This window comes from Canis aureus, chromosome 15, assembly GCF_053574225.1.
Source record: "Canis aureus isolate CA01 chromosome 15, VMU_Caureus_v.1.0, whole genome shotgun sequence".
Lineage (NCBI taxonomy): Eukaryota > Metazoa > Chordata > Mammalia > Carnivora > Canidae > Canis > Canis aureus.
Genome location: NC_135625.1, coordinates 56,715,391 through 56,735,747, shown reverse-complemented (window position 1 = coordinate 56,735,747; position 20,357 = coordinate 56,715,391). Strand labels below are relative to the sequence as shown.

General features: G+C 39.1%; 1 protein-coding gene across 3 annotated transcripts in view; it reads right to left on the bottom strand.

Annotated features, from left to right (window-relative positions):
* Window positions 1–20,357, bottom strand: part of CHRM2 (cholinergic receptor muscarinic 2) — a 146,362-nt gene that overhangs the window by 13,309 nt on the left and 112,696 nt on the right. Inside the window, exon 1 of one of the 3 annotated variants that reach the window (XM_077850063.1) lies at window positions 101–123. The exons of the other annotated variants lie outside the window; for them this stretch is intronic. The gene's annotated coding sequence lies outside the window, so the exon portion shown is untranslated. Of the gene's footprint in view, window positions 1–100; window positions 124–20,357 lie in introns of those variants that run through there. 3 annotated transcript variants of the gene reach the window in all.

The following is a 20,357-nucleotide window of genomic DNA, read 5'->3' as shown; positions in this document are numbered from 1 at the left end:
TCAGAAAAGTACAATATACTCATAGGGCTGTTCACTCCAGTGCCCTGAGCCTGACAAGCTATAGGTTCTGAAATCCACAGTAAGACAGCCATGAACTCACCTACGCTGGGTTTTTAATTCTATCTCAAAGAATATGTCAAAAGGATTTTAGAAGCAATGTGTAGACTTGTTCTCATTTAGAAAACTTCAGCACAGAACTGCCAACTTCACCGGAAATGCATTACATAAAACATCTGAAAAAAGAAAACCACACTTACAACGAATTGCATTTATCAAGCTGTATCCTTCAGGTGTGCACGCGTTACCCTATGCAAGTTGCACTTACGTAAACAAAGAAAAACTGTAAAAGCAATTGGTAGAAAAACAGTGGAAGTAGCAGAAACAACAATCTGATCCCCACAATAACACACATACAAGAGAACTCATGAATTTTTCCAATGTAGAAACCTTAAAGAACTTTCGAGCCTTTATTACAATGTACACATGTTCGCAGCTTTGGCGGCCTGTCAAACATACTATTCTTAGTGACGCTGGACAGACTTCCACTCCATATTCGCCAAACTATCTTTTCCTTTCTTTAAAACATATCCTAAACCACACTTACTCTAGAAATATGTGATGACTAAGAGGGAAAGAGACCTTAAAACGGTTTAACGAGCACCCTAGTCCTTGCCTTTGTGTCTGCGGCACATTTTAGTTACTTTACCACACAGTATACCTCCTGCCAAAAAGGAAAAGAGGTCTGGACAACTATACACAAAACGCACTATGTGATAAACCATTCTTTGGACTTTTTAAAATGAAATTCCATCTGAGTAAGCACGGGAGCACCCTTCCTTCTCTGTCCTAAGAATCTGCAGAGCTTAGTATTGATGATGAACATAATCTCCTAAATGGTGCTGACCACACAGTGTGCTCTAGGGCCAACAGCCACAAAGCTAGAGAAAGCCCTCTGTCTAAAGGTTATCATGCCCTGACAAGGAGAGTGAAGGGAAAATGGAAGCTATCCTCAGAGAGCTACTGAAAGTTGTATATGATTAGGCAGCTGTATTTGAGTCGATGTCTGTGTCTTTCTCATCGTCTTGAAAAGTTGGAAATTTGTATAGTCAGCTTTTTAAAAATTTTGTCCTGTTTTTTTTTTTCTCCTAAAGTCGGCAGGCTGCTGGTTTAATAACTCTAAATTAGTTAATTCATTGCTTTGAATTAAACATGTGAATCAAATTTGCAGAGGAGTTGAGGCTTGTTATGACTCTGACAGAAAATTCTAGAATGAAAGCTGTTGTTCCAGAGAAGCTGAGCAATTGCAAACAATGCATCCCTTTAGGGATCTTTTTCAATGGCGCACATGCCTTCCACTGGAAGCTGAGACAGAGCACAAGGCAACATGGAACTTTGGGTAGTAGGTCAAGGACAGTTTTGAAAAGAGAAGTAGGCCACCTGGGTGGCTCAGTGGTTGAGCATCTGCCTTCGGCTCAGGTAGTGATCCCGGGGTCCTGGGATCGAGTCCTGCATCGGGCTCCCCGCATGGAGCCTGCTTCTCCCTCTGCCTGTGTGCCTGCCTCTCTCTCTGTGTCTCTCATGAATAAATAAGATCTTAAAAAAAGAGAGAGAGAGAGAGAGAAGAGAAGTAAAAATCAGCTTAGGGTCAGAGAGAAGCTAAGAGTTGTAAGTTACTATTTTTCCTCTGAAGAGTAGACTCAGATAATAGGACCAGAAATTGTGAAAAGATTAGGATGTGCACACAGAAGTGAATTTCCCTTCTTCTGTGTACGCAGAAGATGCAAATTTAGATAACACCTAACAGGTAAGTAGAGAAAAGGACACTCGGTTGTACCTAGGAATCTGTATTTATTGTTAACACGTTTCTACTTAATGCTAGGTTGAGGACAAAAAGGGGAAAAATTAATACATGTGTTGCTCTTTTCATAAAAAGACACACATGAAAAGTAAAGTGTATTGCGGTTTATAGACACAATTTTTCTCTTTAAATAAATGTACCCTCCCCATAAGTGTAAGCTTCGTTGTTCTTCTGGTAGCAATACCTAGCATGTAGGTATGGAGTCCCAAGGAATGAATTCACCTCCATAAGGGTAGATTTGGGTTCTTTAGCTTTTCAATGACAGAAATGACATAGGCCTCATATGCCGATGACTCACATCAGATTCCGTGACGCTATAAAAATAAGATAGTAATGAAGTGTAGAGAGTAATGCACAGCAACTGTTTTAATTGTTCCCAGTCGAAAGACAAAATGATTGTTTCCTCAGAGTCTGATTGCAGCCTATTTCTAGAACAGAGCAAAATGACCATCGTGTTATCTCATGAAAACGTGAGAAATGAGAGCACAGAGGAGATTCAAGTTTTTACTAAATGATCTAATGGCAATGAGATGGGGACACACAAAAAACTGCATCAACTCAGTAAAGATTTTTTTTTAGGTTATTTATTTATTCATGAAAGACACACAGAGAGAGGCAGAGACACAGGCAGAGGGAGAAGCAGGCTCCATGCAGGGAGCCTGATGTAGGACTCAGATCCTGGTTTCCCAGGATCATGACCTGAGCCAAAGGGAGACGCCCAACCGCTGAGCCGCCCAGCTGTCCCTCAGCAAAGATTTTTGTATCTAAAATACTACTTTAGAGTTCAAGCAAGTTGGTCGGAGAGAATCAAGTTTTATGTGGTCAATCAGGACAGTCCATCCTTTCACCTGCCTGCAAAAAAACTACTTTCCTGGTGGTGACCACTGGAACCGCGCCCCTGTTGAATGTCTGTAGTGTTCGTCACCACCACCACTGCCTCACCTTCTCTTCTTTTCCTCCACCCTCCTCTCCCCTCTCTGGGCTCCACTAGCTCAAGCCTGTTTCAGTATTTAAGTACCCAACTCCCCCACCTCTTCTGATTCTCTCAACACTTTGGAAAATCAGAGCCCTCATTCAGACTAAGCTAGGATTTGCCAGCCCTGTTCTCTTTTCCCAGGAGGCGGGTTCCCTGTTGACTGTGCCCAGAGTGAGAGCCCTGACAGTGACACTTCCCTTTTCGAATTACTGCATCTTGGCTGGTAAATATCCCCAGCACAGCTTACACGCTCCATCTTGTCATCTAAAAAAAAAGTAGCTAAACTTCAAGCAGTGCACATTATTGAGGTATTTGAATACCATGTCTGTATCTGAATAATGCCTGAGAAGGAGAGATGGTCAGATAGACAGGCTGTGCATGGGTGGGGGCTTGTGCACAAATCTGCTGGGTGGGATGTTTTTCCTCCAAGTACAATTGTACCCTCAGCCAACCAGTTTTAGTTTATGTTCTCTCAAGGCAAGACTACAGACGGCTGGACCTTGAAGAGAACATGTTAGAGTAGAATTCTGCAGTTAATTAATCCTCCTAAACAACTCAAAGTGAAAGGAAATAGAAAATTGAGAGAATTTCCCCTGGACTCCCTCACCTAACCACTGTGCATGCAAGTGTGTGCCAAGGGTGTCCACTGACAAAGAAGTAATAATGACACATTGAAGAAGAAAAGAAGGAATGTCTCTGCTCTTAAGAAGGTCTAAATCTAGGGAAATTCTTTCACAAATGTCACTTCCTCTTGAGGAAGATAGCAGCAAAGGCCCACCAGCCTGGTTATCCTTCTAAGAGACACATAAGCCAAATGGCTGGCCTCTCTGCCCCATAGGGTGGTCTAGGTTTTCTCTCTATATGAGTTATTCACAGATAACTAGGAAGGGTCTGTGGATACAGTACATAAAGCTTTGGTGTTGCACCTGAGATCAAAGCCTATCTCTGCTACGTTCTAGTTATGTGAAGTTAAATTTGTTGACTCCTTTTCCACATCTAAGAGAGGTGGAAAATAAAATTTTTCATTCAGATTTTTTAAAAAAATATATATAGTACACAAGGCTCCTAGCAGATGCTTAAGTAATTACGATTATTAAGTTCATTATCACTTAACTTTTTTTTTTTTTTTTTAGAGAGAGACAGAGAAAGAGAGAGTGCACATGTGAAGGGGGGAGGGATGGAGGAAGAGGGGGATAGAATCTCAAGCAGACTCCAAGCTTAACTGGAGCCTGACGTGGGGCTCTATCTCACAACCCTAAGATCATGGCCTGAGACTAAATCAAAAGTCAGATGTTTAACGGATTGAGCCACTCAGGTGCCTCTAACGTGGTTCTAATGATAAGCAGAGCAGTAAAAACGAACGAACGAAAGAAAGATAGAAAGAAAGAAAGAGTGTACTCTGTATTTCTTCTCCCAAAATAAGGAAGCAAGTTGAAGCAATTTTTAATTTTGTAGGAGCCTATTCCATGCCATTTTTATTATTTGCTTGCATTCATCTTAAGCATTTGGGAAATCCCATCATCATTCTATAGTATCCTGATTTTTAATGCCAAGATGGTAAGAATCTTTGGTCTAAACTTCAGGGAACTTTAGTCTAAAAGTTAGTGACTAATTCTCTTCCTAACTGAAAGGTCACATGGTCAAAAACAAACCTCCATTTAAAATTCCTGCTAAACATAAGGAATATAGTCAATGATATTTTAACAGTATTATTTGGTGAAAGAGGGATAGTAGCTGTTCTTGGGGTGAGCCCAGTATAAGGTAGGAACCTGTGAATCACTATGTTGTATACCTGAAATTAATGTAATACTGTGCATCAGTTATACTCAAATAAAAAATTTCAAAAATAAAATAAAATTCTTGCTGTAGATCCACCGAAGATTATTTAGCAATTCTATACTTCTGTTTTAGCTGAAAGTGATCGGTTTATTTTGGCGAATATGATCTTCTCAAGGAACTAGGAAAAACAAAATTTGCCCCTACATAAACTAAGAACAAATAATGAAATTATGAGGTTGATTTGTTGTTAATAAATACAAAAACAGCAGAATTGAATTCTGCATCAGATTGTGAAGACCTAGAACAACATGGTCATGTGATCTGTGGATGTGCGTAAAGTTAATCTGCGCCTGAACATTTCCCATATTACTTGAAGTGCTGTTTGAGAAGACCCTATTTTTAACATTTCATTTTAGCAGTTCTGCTAAATGAAGGTAGAATTGAAGGTAAATACATAATGATAAGAACAGGAACCAAACAGAGTGTTCAGTCTGCCACAGGTTAGTGTTCTTGAGGGTCTTCAGGCCTTTTCTGGCTTTATTGTGCTTCTTTCTTGTGACTCCTCCAATCTCTTTATGCAGTTCCTTACCTTCTGCACGTGTGCATCTCTCCCCCATCATCCTTCTTCAGTGGGTGTGCCACAGAGAAGATGGCACAAGTTGTCCGAGGAACCCCCACGAGAGGTCCTCATCTCTAATGTTACGTTCCTCTTCTGCCCTGACGACTGGCTACAAGTATGACACTCAACTTTATGATGCAGTAACTATGTAACATTCATCTGGAAATATTATTCTGAAGATAAGAGAACCGGGCCTCATCATCTTAGAATCCAGGGGTCATGCAGAGGTTAGACGTGACCTGTAAGAGCAGGAGTGGGGGGGTTCGGGCCTTTTGGGGATCAGAGGGCTCAGGACAGCCTACCAAGTGGGCAGGCCCTCTCCAGAATGCCCCTGGGGCAGTAGTTTTCAGCCTAAACCTGGATAGGAGGTCTATGCCTCTTCCAGCAGTCTTCACTGGGGTGCCTGTGTGGCTAGGGGGATGGGAACACTTAGCCGAAGTGTTCTAAGAACAGACTCATTTGTAAGCTGCCTCTGAGTCTCTGTTCTTCATGCTAAAACATTCTCAGCTCTGTGTCTGCATTTAGGAATGTAACTTGTGAGCGGCCTGCCTCTGGCTCTTCCCTTGTTTGGTTGCTTTCAAAGCCCACTGTAAAGCGGAAAGGTGGCAGCCTGACCCACTTTGCTACAGTTTTCTTTTCTTTTTGCTATTGTTATTAAAATAATGAATGACTCTGTGCATAAAGCAGAAAGTCACAATGAAGCAGCCTTGTCTACCTACGCAGGAGAAAAGACCTAGAGAAAGACCATAGAAATGACAAAAACAGGAGGCACGATGGGGGCAGGGATGTGAAGTGGGGTGGAGTGATCTCTCATTATGTTTGAAACAATGCCTGGGACAACCTCAGATTTCCAACTGGGAGCCGTTTGAATAAAGTTTAGTTTCTGTTTAGATAGAATTCCAAGTTTTTCTTTTAAGATTTTATTTATTTATTCATGAGAGACACAGAAAAAGAGGCTGAGACACAGGCAGAGGGAGAAGCAGGCTCCCTGCAGGGAGACCGATGTGGGACTCGATTCCAAGACCTTGGGATCACGTCCTGAGCCAAAGGCAGACATTGAACTGCTGAGCCACCCAGGAGCCCCTAATTCCAAGTTTTTAAACACCCAATCTATATAGCTAGTTCCCCTATTCTTACTATGAACTGCAGATTCCCATTTATAGAACCCAAACAATATTTTCAAATGCTGAGGTTAAATGAGTTAGAAAATTCTTAATTATTTTCAATAAAACAGAAATTCTATGGCTATAAAAGAGAAAGAAATCATGCAGTGTAGTTTCATGACTGCTCAGAGTTCAGATGGATATGGGAGCAAGGCGGACAGAGAGACATCTATTTTGTAACCCAAAGGTAAAGTAAAGTGAAAAAAATAAAGAGGTTATTTGAAGAAAATGTAGAAGAGGACTTTGAAGATATTTGGTTTAGTTGCTTTAAAAAAAATAGGGATGACAACGTAAACAGAAGAAAACCCTGCCCAGTGAGGGTCTAAAGATTTAAGAGCAACAGGTGTCATTGGTGAGACCACAGCCTTCTGAAGCTGAAAAGAATGGCATGTGGAGCATGTGGGGAGGGAGGGCATGGCCCAGAGTTACTCCTGCAAAGAGGAGGGAAGGGGTTGATTAGTTCGGGAGGTATCAAGAAACAGGGTGTTTAGAAAACTTTTTAAAGCCATCTACTGAGTCTGAGGAAGCCAGGTATGGCCGAGGACTTCAGGAGTGTCAGAAACAGAACTTCATGGCAGTGAAGAACACTAAAGTCAGACTGTAACAAACACTGATGTCATCGGCCAAGCTGCTATCAGGAGTCATCTCATTGCCAAGCATCTTTGACTGGATTTCAATTTCAAATCAACCACCCCCATTGTTTTTCTCTGGATTCAGCCCTGGCTTGACTTGATTTTCTGACCTTGAGTTGAGTGTCTTCCCTTTGACAACCCCAAATTCCCATCTAGGCACGGAAGCCCACTCCAGAGTTTTAGTAAGTTTCTAAATTTTCCAAGAGGAACTTTTCTTTTTGCTCATGTAGTGACAACACCTGCTCAGTAGATCCACTTCGAGAATTAAATGAGATAATATTAACAAAAGGATTTAAACCAAGCCTGGTCTGGACGTCTCAGTCTTTACTCAGAGACTTCAATAAAGGCTGAAATAAAGGCTCTGTGTAGGCTCAAAGTAGAAGTGGAGAGAGAATTACCTTCACAGTTGGTAATGCTGTTAATTGAACAGCAGGTCTGTTGGAACTGCCATTTGACTACTTCCTCTTATTTAGAATGTATATTCTTGAATTTCTTAAGTTCACGGGGATTACGAAGATTTCCTCTATAACAACTTTCATGAAGTCACAACCTCTCACATTCAATTCAATCACCATTTGTTACTCAACTATGTACAAGTTTATAATACATAGATTTGCTAATTTGCTAATAATTGTTACCTGTTCACCGACATTAACCAGGACCCGACCCTGAGTTGGCAAATAGCGGCCGCGTTGGTGTTGGGAAGGCCAACAGTGCTCTGCTTATATATCCTGTTAGGTAGGGCAAATTGTATCACACGGTGAATATCGAGAGCCAAAAGGAGTCACAAATGGCTTTTGTTTAACTATGGATACACTTTTGAGTACATTTTTGTAGGATGATAAACAATAAGGGGCATTATTAATGGTGGTTTACGTGCTTTACATTTTTAAGCCATATGATGAAAAACAAACACATAGGAAAAGAGAGAAATGAATATAAAAGAATATTCACAGGACAATTTCATGACCACCCCTATCACCTCAGCCCCAAATCATCAGTTTATCTAAGTGAGTGTTGTCCTCTAATTTTGGGATTTGATGCCATCTGATATCAGCAGTGGAATGAATCTGAGACTCCCATGCTCCCCTTACCTGCCTGCAAACCACCCACTTTTGCTCTCTTCCAACTCGCTCGTAGCTGGTCCGATTGTTTTCAATTTAGGACTTTGGGGGTGCCATCTGGGAGGGGCTTTTATTTGAATTTGCTTCATCCCCACAACAAAATGTTTAATTATGCAAGATGGTGTCTGCCTCAGGACCTCAAACAACCACTCCCTCCACCCACACCCATTTCTCACAGGGATCTGTTTGTTTTAAGAGAGCAGTGTTGGTCTACACACACGCAAAGAGCATGGGTCTGGGATGTTAAAATATCTGAATTCTCATCCTGGACTTGGTATTTAACCTCCCCGAGTCTCCAGGTTTGATTTTTGTCCTCTGTGGCAGGGAGGACATTCAACCCCAACGTCTCTCTCAGCTCTAAAAGCATTCTAGAATTCTAATTTTACTTTAATTCTCTTAGGATCCATATGATGCCGACTGAGAGGTCAGAGATGATCGTCACCGACTTCTGCCTTAGATCTATATTTTCCTAACTACTGAACTGCCTATGCCTACAGAGAAAAGTGCTCGCTCGCTCGCTCGCTCTCTTTCTCTCTCTTGAATTTATACTATTGGGGCTCTGCTGTACTAACTGAAGAGGCTTGTGCTTTGTGTCAGCTAGTTTTCTTTGTTACCATCCTCATGTCCCCCACCCCCTATATCCTGGTACGTCTCAGCTTCCCTCTGTGACCCTTCATCCATGCAAGCTTGAAAATTAGATTCAAATTGCTATCTGTATTTTCATTTCACTCTCAATATTGAAAACGTACAAGCATGAACTAATTCTCTCAATCTAGCTCCGTATTTACCTACCAACTCATTAAAAAGTGGCTTTAGCACTGGAGCAAGAGATCATATATTAGAGCAGGAAAGCAATTTACTTGGCAAGTTCATTTGTGTGCTCTCTCCAATGTCAGAGCAAAGGTTTGTCCTTGGGATAAGGGCGTTTTCTTGCCCAGTTTGGTCTCTCCGGCTGTCTGATTCCTCAATTAGCTGACACCTCTGTGCCAGTGATTTTATTCTGCACTTACTTAGTGGACGGGCTAGAAATAGTCGTCCGGTGACTTGCATGCTGGCTTTATAGCATCGCTATAATCGCTGCCTAAGTATCCCTGCAAGGAGGCAGGGAAGTGAAATGAGGCTCCTGGTGCGGGTGGGTTGGAGACATGCAACAATTTGCAAAGGGTAAGGAAGGGTATTTTGACAATTTTCATTGGAAGCCTGAAGTCTAAACAAAATTACTAAATCAAACAAGAATAAATTGCCTCTTGTATTATGTTCTGTGTTACAGAGCAGAATTCAGTGCCAGAGATTTCTGTGTAAAGTCTCGACTAAGGATGGTGTGTTTCTCTTTTTCATTTCAAAAATACAGGAGATTTATTTACAATATATTTTCACCCTGCTTACACAGTTCCCTCCGCCCTTGGATGTTAAAAATAAAATTTGTTGTGAATTGTCCTTCTGATTTTCATGGTCGGAACAGGAGAAAAGAAAGCCAAGAGAAAACGAATTTTCAGTCATTCATATGTGACCCCAAGGAGCTATTTACTTGACCATTCAACAGCTATTTTTCTTCTGGCTAACTTCAGGGGATGCAAGGGGGAACCCTGTTCACTTGTTTCCCCTGGTCAGACACTTTAGAGTATGCTTGGAGAAAAACGTGGCTTTTAAGGCTATTGAAATTTTGTTGTCTATCTTCCTACATACATATGTTAAAAGTTTTACGTGACTCCAGTGTCTCGCTGGGGCCAGGCAAGGAACTGAAACAGAGAGAGAAGCAGGCTCTTTTGTCCATGAACAGGTGCAAGGTGTGTGGCTGGGAGGCTCAGAGAGGCTGGGAGCTGGAGTAGCTGGCAGCTACTGACAGGGCCATCAGATACTCAGAATTGAAAACACACACCAGAAATCTGGATCTTCTGTGTGTGTTCTTTCAGTTTTTAAATCTTGGGCCAACATTGGAAAATACTTACAAGAAAGCAAAATCCATCTGTGTAAACAGATTTTGCCTGGTGCCCTTCTTTTCTGACCTCTGGCTTTGAAAGGCTTAGAACGTTTTCATTTTTTAAAAAAGATTTTATTTATTTATTCATGAGAGACACAGGGGGAGAGAGAGAGAGAGAGAGAGAGAGAGAGAGAGAGATAGAGATACAGGCAGAGGGAGAAACAGGCTCCATGCAGGAACCCTGGGATCACGCCCTGAGCCAAAGGCAGACTCTCAACCGCTGAGCCACCCAGGGATCCCCAGCTTAGAACATTTTCAAATAAAGATAAACATGGACATTTTTCCAGGACATTACACCGTCTTCTAATGCATCATTTTATGGGTAAATTATGTTTAATTCTGTAGCCATACTATAATTTAATTAAGCAATCCTCTATTTGTGACATAAGCCATTTCCAATTTTTCACTTTTCACTCTCACATAGAATGGTACAGAAAACTTCCTTGTGCATCTTTTTTTTTCTTTTATAGATCTCTAATTGCTTTCTTTTCTTAAAAATATTTTATTTATTTCTTCACAAGAGACACAGAGAGAGGCAGAGACACAGGCAGAGGGAGACGCACGCTCCACGCAGGGAGCCCAATGTGAGACTTGATCCCAGGTGTCCAGGATCACGTCCTGATCAGAAGGCAGACGTTCAACTGCTGAGTCACCCAGGTGTCCCCTCTAATTGCTTTCTTAAGGTAGCTTCCTAAATGTTGGATCATTGTCCAAAATTATATACACTTCTATTTTTGACAGTAAAATCCCACCAGCAATGAATGGATCACTATACCATTTTCCTATAGCTGTTAACAAAAATGAGAATTATCATTAAAAATGTGAATCAGTTAAGCAAAATATTCTGTTTGAAGTTTTAGCTATCATTTTACAGAATTGTGAAGTTTTATATTTTTCATTTCATTGACCACTGGCATTTATTATTTGTCCTATTTCCAGGGAAATTTTTGAACATATGCTGTACCTATTAATATTTAACTTTATGGTATCATATTCAAACATTCGGAATTTCTCCACTCCAAATAAGTTAATGTTTAAGATAATACCCTTAAACTAGTTCACATAATTTATACTTGAAGTTATAATTTATTAGGTTATATTTTAAAGCATGGTATGAAGAGATATAATACTGATTTTTCCCCAAATAGTTTGAAAATCACTCCAGAAACGTGTATTGAACAACTTATACTTTCTTCAGAAATTTGAAAAGCTAACTAATCATCTAATAAATATTTCCAAAAACCTACATCTGTTTCTGGGCTTTCCAGTCTATTCCATCGTTTCATCTAGATTGTCCTTGTACCAGCAACATTATTTTTTCTACTTTAATTGTGTAATGTAATTAGAAGCTCTAATTATAAATCCCATTTATTACTATACTGTTTTGAATTAACTTTATTGTATTTTCATGCTATTTTTACATTAATCTTAGAATATTTTGTGAACTCCTCCTCCTTATGGTATTTTTATTGGACTGTTATAAATTAATTTGGGAAAAATTAACAACTGTCTAGTATTAAATCTTCCCAGGCAGGAAGAATTTTCTTTATTCATTCTAGTTTTGCCTTTTGTCCTTCTATGATGTTGTGTAGTTCTTTTCACATGTATCTAATATGAAATTTTTATAGACCTGTTTGTGTTTGTATGTTGTATATATCTTGCTAAGATTGACCTTATTTGTTTTTAGTTGCACAATGAATAGAATTTTTGTCACTATATTTCTAACTGTGATGTATAAAAATGTATATAATTCATACTGCATATGAATTATAGTCTTTGTATCTGGTCACCTCTGTGCAATATATATAGAATATATTTAAATGTGAAAACTATTATTTTATATCTGGCCACTTTCTATGTACAAATAATGTATATATTAATTAAAATTATGCTTATATATTCATTGAAGTTCATATTATTCCATAGCCTTCTCACCTATGAATAAGGGTTATTATAAGTTGACTATTCTCTTGCCTCCAAATTTATTCTGTATAGAATTGAAGGTTTTCAGAAAAAAAAGAATATAGCAAATAATCTGCATAGTCCCTCCTCCTGATTAAACCAACTATCTCACTTTACAATTAGCAGAGACTGCATAAGATCTAGTCCCACTCGTAAGTCGGTTTTCATCCAAAAATTTAAGATACTCATAAATAAAAAAAAAATCTTATGTAAAATACTTAATACATTTGCTGTAATCTCATATAACTTGAAAAACTAATAATTATGACAGTTATCTGTGTAAAGACAATAAGACTGTGTCTCTTTTTGGAAAGGAGCAGAAGGCACTGTGGAAAGTGACTTTTGTATAACCAAATAAATACCTCTGTCTTAAATAAGGAACTGATGTGGCATATGTAGTGTGGTCTAGGAAGGCTGACATGGTATTTCTGAAGCCAAAGAAATAATATTGATTAGATGGCAATGCAAGGATACCTTGCAAATAACTTTCATATGGAGTAAGCACTAAGTGTCAGTAAACACAGACACAAAATACATTACTGACTCTTCTGAATCACCATTGATGTTTGAGCTCTGACACTTTTGACTATAAAAATGACAGGTTTATTTTTGTTTTAGAATGTCCCCTCATTCTCCCCAAGGTCTGTCACTTTGTGATGGGAGGTCAGGGAAGGGGTTGGAGCCTGGCAGCAGGTACACTCAGAGAGGCAGAGAGAGCATTTGGAATAGCAAGGTCCTGATTTCACCTTTCATCATTGAGTCTTCTGCAATTACATGGCATTGCAATGATCACAGATGCAAGTAACCTTTTTAAACAAAGCGGTGGAAACATCCACACACTCGTTTTTTAGCATCAAATCTATGAGCTCATTGACTGATTTTTTCACTGTTCACTGGCGGCTGTGATTTCTCTGTGGACTGATTTTGTGAGTGCTTTCTTCTTCTGGGCGAAGAAAATCGGGCATGGATAGCATTTAGAGTCTGTTTTCTTCCATCATTCTTGTTCCCTCTGCTTATTTATTTCCCATCATAGAATTTTGGAATAAGAATTCCATGTAACATTCGTGAAAGCTTTTCTTTATTGATCAAAGAAGGTCCAAATCTTGCACCTACCTCATTCTTGTGCTCTTCTTGGCCTGGGCTTATTTTGGTGACAAGCAGAAAGCCACTTGGCTGCTTTCCCATTGATGACCAGCTCTGGCACTTTTCCATGTGCCTGCCAAGGGGCTATGGCCTCATCTTCAAGGGAGTTTGTACCTGTCCAGTGTTACTGCCCTCTCCACATTTCACAGGGAGCTGGGACTGGCAATAGCTAACACTCTTTGGATATCTAAAAAGAACAGGCCCCAATGGCAAGGGTGGTACTACTGTTATCCTCCCTTTTGGATAGAAGAAGGTAAGTTTTCAGTGCCAGGCAGAGATGGTGCTCAGACTTGAAGCCAAGGTGGTCTGATGGCAAAGCTTTTGCTTCTGATCATGCCAACATCTCACCTGTCAGAGCAGGAATGTGTTGTTTTCCTCTGTGTGTGTCTGTGTGCATGTGTGAAAATATAGTTACAACTTGCCTCTATAAATGGACCTGAGCTCACTATAAGTTCATCAATATCTATCAAAACTGTGATGATTAATTTTGTATGTCAACTTGGCTAGGCCATAGTACCCAGTTATTTAATCAGACATGAATCCAGATGTTTCTGTGAAGGTAGTTTCTAGATGTCGCTAACATCTAGAACTAACATTGTAGAATCAACATTGTTGAATTTAAGTAAAGGAGAACTGCTCTCAATGATGCAGGCAGGCCTCATCTTACCAGCTGAAGCCTTTAGAGCATAATTGAGGTTTCTGGAAGAAACCTTCTGAGAAGAAATTTTGCCTCAGAACTTCAGCAACTTCCTAAATATGAGACAAGAAACCCCCAAAATCCTAGAGAAGAACACAGGCAGTAACTTCTGTGACATGGGCCATAGCAAGATTTTTCTAGATATGTCTCCCAAGGCAAGGGAAACAAAAGCAGAAATAAACCAATAGGACAACATCAAAATTAAAAGCCTCTTTCTGCACAGCAGAGGAAAGAATCAACAAAACTAGGCAACCTACTGAATTGATGAAGATATTTGCAAATGACATATCTGATAAAGGATTAGTACTATCAAAAATACATAAAGAACTCAGCACCCAAAAACCAAATAAGCCAATTCAAAAATGGGCAGAAGACATGAACAGACATTTCTGAAAGGAAAACATCTAGATGGCCAACAGGTGCATGAAAAGATGCTTGTCATTACTTATCAGGGAAAAGCATATCAGAACTACAATGAGATACCACCTGATGTCTGTCAGAATGGCTAAAATAAAAAAGACAAAAAACAAGTGTTGGTAAGAATGTAGAGGAAAAGGAAGCTTCATGCAGTGTTAGTGGGAATGCAAATTGGTGCAGCCATCTATGGAAAAGTGTATAGAGGTTCCTGAAAAAGCTAAAAATAGAATTAGCCTACAATCCAGCAATTGCACTCCTGGGTATTTACCTGGAGAATACAAAAACACTAATCCAAAAGGACACACACACCCCTAGGTTTGTAGCAGCATTATCTACAATAGCTGAGATATGGAAGCAGCTCAAGTGTCCATCAATAGGTAAATGGATAAAGAAGATGTGATCACACACACACACACACACACACACACACACACATAGTGGAATATTATTCAGCTATAAAAAGAATGCCATTTGCAACAACATGAATAGAGCTGGAAAGTATTATGCTAAGTGAAATAAGTCAGAGAAGACAAATACCATGTGATTTTACTCATATTTAAGAAACAAAACAAATGAGCAAAGGGGAAAAAAAGAGAGAGGGAGAGAAACCAAGAAACAGGCTCTTAACTATGGAGAACAACCTGATGGTTACCAGAGAGGAGGTGGGTGGGAGGATGGGTTAAATAGGTGATGGGGACAAAGGAGTGCACTTGTCCTGATGAGCACTGGGTGACATAACAAATTGCTGAGTCACAATATCATACACCTGAAACTAACATAACACTGTATGGTAACTATACTGGAATTGAAATAAAAACTTAAAAAACACTGCAGCAACTCCTGTCTGAGTTTTCAGCCTGTTAAGCTGCTCCACAGATTTTACACTTGCTGGTTTCCACAATTGCATGGGCCAATTCTTTCAAATTAATTTAAATAAATAAATAGATTGATAGATGAGGATATACAGTATATCCTTATTATTTGCAGTAGTTATATTCTATAAAGCCCACCTGAACACTGAATTAGTGAATACTGACACTGCTCCTAGAGGAAATACAGGGTTAGGTTCCTGCAAGCCTCTGGTCACAACATTTTTGTCAATTAATCAATACATAGCTTTGTTTTATGTATGTAGCTGTCTCTGTTTAAAGATACTATATTTAATATACACTGTTGATTTGTTAACATTGAACTCACAGCTGATAGCACTATATCCACATCTGAATGACACCTGCTTAACACACATATTTTCTCTATATGGCACATGACAGCTTTCTGTGCTTATAAATATTAGAGAGAAGTTCAACACTATGCTTGAAGATCATTTTAAGCAGAAAAATTGCTTACAGAAAGCACAAAAGTGTGAAATATGTGGCACTAAATGGATCACAAAAAAGGACACAAGAAGACAGAGCATCACCTTTGACCTCAGCTAAGAGCATGTATGTCACATGACTCAAATTTTCACTCTTCTGTGCATGTCTGGAAATGACCATGAAAATATCACAAGTGTTGATTTGGGGATTAGGATTATTTTTTAGCTATATGGGGGTGGCTGGGTGGCTCCGTTGGTAAAGCATCTGCCTTCAGCTCAGGTCATAATCCCAGGGTCCTGGGATCCAGCCCCACATTGGACTCTCTGCTCAGTGGGGAGTCTGCATCTTCCTCTCCCTCTGCCCCTCTCCCCCCAGATCCTGCTCCCTCTTTCTCCCTCTCTCATTCTATCTCAAATAAATAAACAAACTCTTTAAAACAAACTTTAGCAAGTATGTAAATTCACAAATATGCAATACACACATAATATATATCAACTGTATACACATATATCCACACAACCTTCTGGTTATATTTCTCTGGAGAACCCTGACTGATACAATGACTATATCAACACAACCCCAAATAAAGTGACATTTTAATTTATTCATTGTGAATAATCAAATCAGGATAGAAAATGAAACTAAAGCCTCATGAAAAATATCAACATTGTAGTCAATTTAATAGTAGAGCTTATTAAAAATAATTTGATAACTACAAATGTGTGCCTGAATTAAGGCAATACTGAGAGAAATCGAGCGTGTGTCTATTACACTTCAACCTATCATATGGTGAAAACATTTCAAGTTATTTGTTAGATGTTAAGTTCAAAATCTTGATTGGCAGGTTGCAGTTGATCTGCGAATGCTGAATCCACTTGCACTGGTCTGTGCCTGTACGCTTACACGTACAGATAAATTAATTTGTGTTGTTCCTTTCACTCCTCTTACCAGTTGTCAACTATAAGCATTGCATGTAAGGTAAGTGGTTCACTGAAACTTTTTCATGCTTTATATATGTGGTTTCACATGTATTATTATTATTATTATTATACATAAATTAGAATGTAAACATATACCTTTGTCATATATATCTGTGATCCACAACTTTTGTTAGCCACACTACAACTGTATTAAATGATATTTTCAGGGTCAATCTTACCCTCTTCTTCATTCTCTCTACCTATCTTTTCATTGTCAATATACTCGTCTCTGGTATGTGTTTCTCTGGTCTCCTCTGCCCCCACAATCTCTCCTTCTTCAGGACTGAAATAAAGTTTGACTCTTAAGTGGTCAACGGATCAAGAGCCTATGAACTAATCAGAATAGAGGTTTGTTTTCCAACTGCAAGAAGAATGTCCAAATTTGGAACATTCTGACATATTAAGCAAGATACTTAAAGTAATGTGTGGACCCTCTTACTGATAAGCTGAATCAACTTCACTTGGAATAGCAGATATATCTTAACAGATAGCTTGTCTCTGGTCTGCGATTGGTCTCTTTAGGCTGGAGTTAATAAAATGACATGATGATCTAGATAAATTGCTATTTTTGAAATCATAATAGTATCTGATGGTCAGTTTGAACTGACATATATATCTCTTCAAAGCATTATTGTAACTTCATAGTAACTTAAAGTTGTATCTATAAAATGACTTACTTTAGTAAAACTGTAGTTTGCCTTCATATTATAGTGTATTTTCTATGTTCCCCTCACATGGCATCACTGAAAATTGGTTATGCATATAACTCCATCAGGTAGACATGGTAAAGGAAGAATTTCCATCAGAGAAAAAGAAAACCGGGAGAAGACTGTAAACCTGTATAAATGTCTTTGAAGAAGTGCACTCCTCCAGACCTCTAGATGGTAGCTACAGAGAGCTAACCCAAGCCTGGCAATGTTCTGAAATGGAATAATTATAGTACCCATCTCAACAATTTGCTGTAAAGACTAAATATGATCACGATAATGTGGAAGGGAGCAGTCTGAGCAAAATTAGAGAGGAAGAAATTGCAGTGCATCTAAGTTCAGTGGTGCTGGGAGTGCAAGATTGAGTCTGGGAGAGGTCAAAGGAGGTAGCTGAGAGTTAGGAAAAAGTTAACCTGTGGAGCACTCACGTGCCCTGCTGAGGAAATGCAGACTTTATGCTATAGTGGGTGTGATCTGATGACAAGAGGGTCGAAATAAGGTAGCCCAATGGATAATGTATATTTTAAGTAGATCTATGAGGTCATCCTGCAAGGGCTGGATTTGAAAAGACAAGATCCATAGCAGGGAGACCAGTACCTCAGTACCTGGATCACGACAATGATCCATGGCAAAGAACAGATCCAGGGCGGAAATGGTAGGGCCAGAAAAGGGACACCAGGCTTTAAAATGTGTGGTTGAAATGAGGGATGAAGAGAAGGGGTCATCAGAGAACATACACATTTCTATCATTAGTGTGAACTCAAGCAGAGGGACTTGAACTCCTTACAAGAGGCTAATGAGACCACGGTGCATATCACTGATGTGTATCTTTAGCACTGAGCCTGCAGGACATGACAGATTCTATTCTCATTAAGTAAACTGCTTCTCAATTAAGCATCTGGCTTTGCATAGGTTTGCATTTACCATGTGTCACACAGAGAAAGAGCCCTTAGATCCTCATGACCTAAGTCTGAATTCTACTTCAGTCATTAATCATTTTGTGACCTTGAATAAATGAAGTAACTAACCTTCATATCTTTAAATATTAAATAAAAATAAAGAAGATCTATTACATGGGAGGAGATAGATGAAGGCAAGATGCAGAAAGTAAAAACCATAAAAGTAAATATTATTGAATTCCTAATAATTAATTTACTCCAGCATGGATTTTCCCCTAACATGTATAGAAATAAATTGGTAAAATGTGGAGTCAATATAGCACTGTGGTCAAGAGAATGAGGCCTTAAGTCAGACTAATGAGGACAAGATCCTGGCTCTATCATATTCTAACTATGTGACTTCCACAGTTACACAGCATCTGCATAGCTGAATTTTCTCTTTTGTATAATGGGAAAAAAACTCATTAGGTATGATAGGAAGGCTATCACTACAATATGAAATGATAAATGTCAAATGTTTTGAATATTTCCTAAAACCTGAGATGCACTGAATAAATGTTAATTCTTATTATGAATACATACATTTATGTCTCTCTCTATAAATGATACATGTATATGTAGACATTTACTTGGCCGACCCACATGAAAATGCCAATATTTAATCATTTTGAAGACAAATATGATGCTGACCTATAGTTTAGTCATATATATAAGATATTCTATTATAATATTCAATGTTAGATACATAAATGTATATATATGCATAATTGATTACTTGTCTTTTTTGCTCCTCTGCTCAGGGAAGCAATGGCTTCAGGACAGAGTTGAATTAATTGCCCACTAAACTATGTTTGCCTACTCTGTTGCAACTGTAAGAGAAGCAGGAAAGAGTGTGGGCTGAGGTGGACGGTACCACTGGACTCAACTCAGACCTGAGTAACCTTGGATAAGTTATTTAAACTTTCCAGGCTGTTATCTCCTTTACAAGATGAAGAAATGATAAAATTGTCCTAAGTATTAAGTGAGGTAATGCATGTAGAGTATAGATGCCAGAGGCCAGCAGATAGTGAACACTCCAAAGTGGTAGCTATTGGTACACAAATTGCTGATTATTCACTAAAATTCCATTTTCTACAGATGACCACATTATATTCTCTCATACAATCTACTTCTTTGCTTTCCCTTCCTTCAACTCCCTTGACCTCACCTTTCTCCTCTTTCCTTTTTAATGGTAAACCAACCTGATTGACTACATCTCAGTTTTTCTGGATCTATCTACCTATAAACGAACCATTCCCAGAAGATAATACATCGTGTTTTGATTTTCCTTTTGCATTTTCAGGGTGATGAGATGTATGTATATGATGAGATATATGCATATTTTTAAGTATGACTTACAAGGGGCACCTGGGTGGCTCAGTGGGTTAAGCATCCAACTCTTGGTTTCAACTTAGGTCATAAGCTCATGGTCGTGAGAATGAGCCCCTACTTGGGCTCTGCAGTCAGGGGGGAGTCTGCTGGAGAATCTTTCTCCTTCTCCCTCCACCTCTTCCTCCCCCATTGCTCACATGTGTACATGTGCACTCTCTCTTTCTCAAATAAGTAAAATCTTTTTTTAAAAGTATGGTTTATAGACAATATTTCTCCTCGTTCTAGAAGGGGAAAAAACACTAATACAATATTAACCTGTGCCCCCCATTTTTTCCCTATTTGCTTGTAAAAAATGTAATAAAAATGTTGCAGCTTTTGAGACACAATCCCTGGAAGAGAGAAAGACTTAAATGAAGCCTAAATATGCTTAAGAGAGCACTTATGTGGCCTCAAAGAGGGCAATTTGATTATGGCTAACAAAGGAGGAATGTAAATTTAGGAGGCCAATCTTCTGGAAATAGTCATCAGTATCCCTGATTAATGTATTCATGCCTATGAATGAATACAGTTTATTCCTTGGCCCTACCTCAGTCCATTGGCACAGCTGTGTCACTGTGAAGTGCAGTGGCAAATATACTCACTGGAGAACCTTTTAGAGTTTCTGTCTTCAGCCACTATGACCATGCTAGGGAAACACTGGGTATGCAATAAATGGTGTTAAGTTAATCAAATG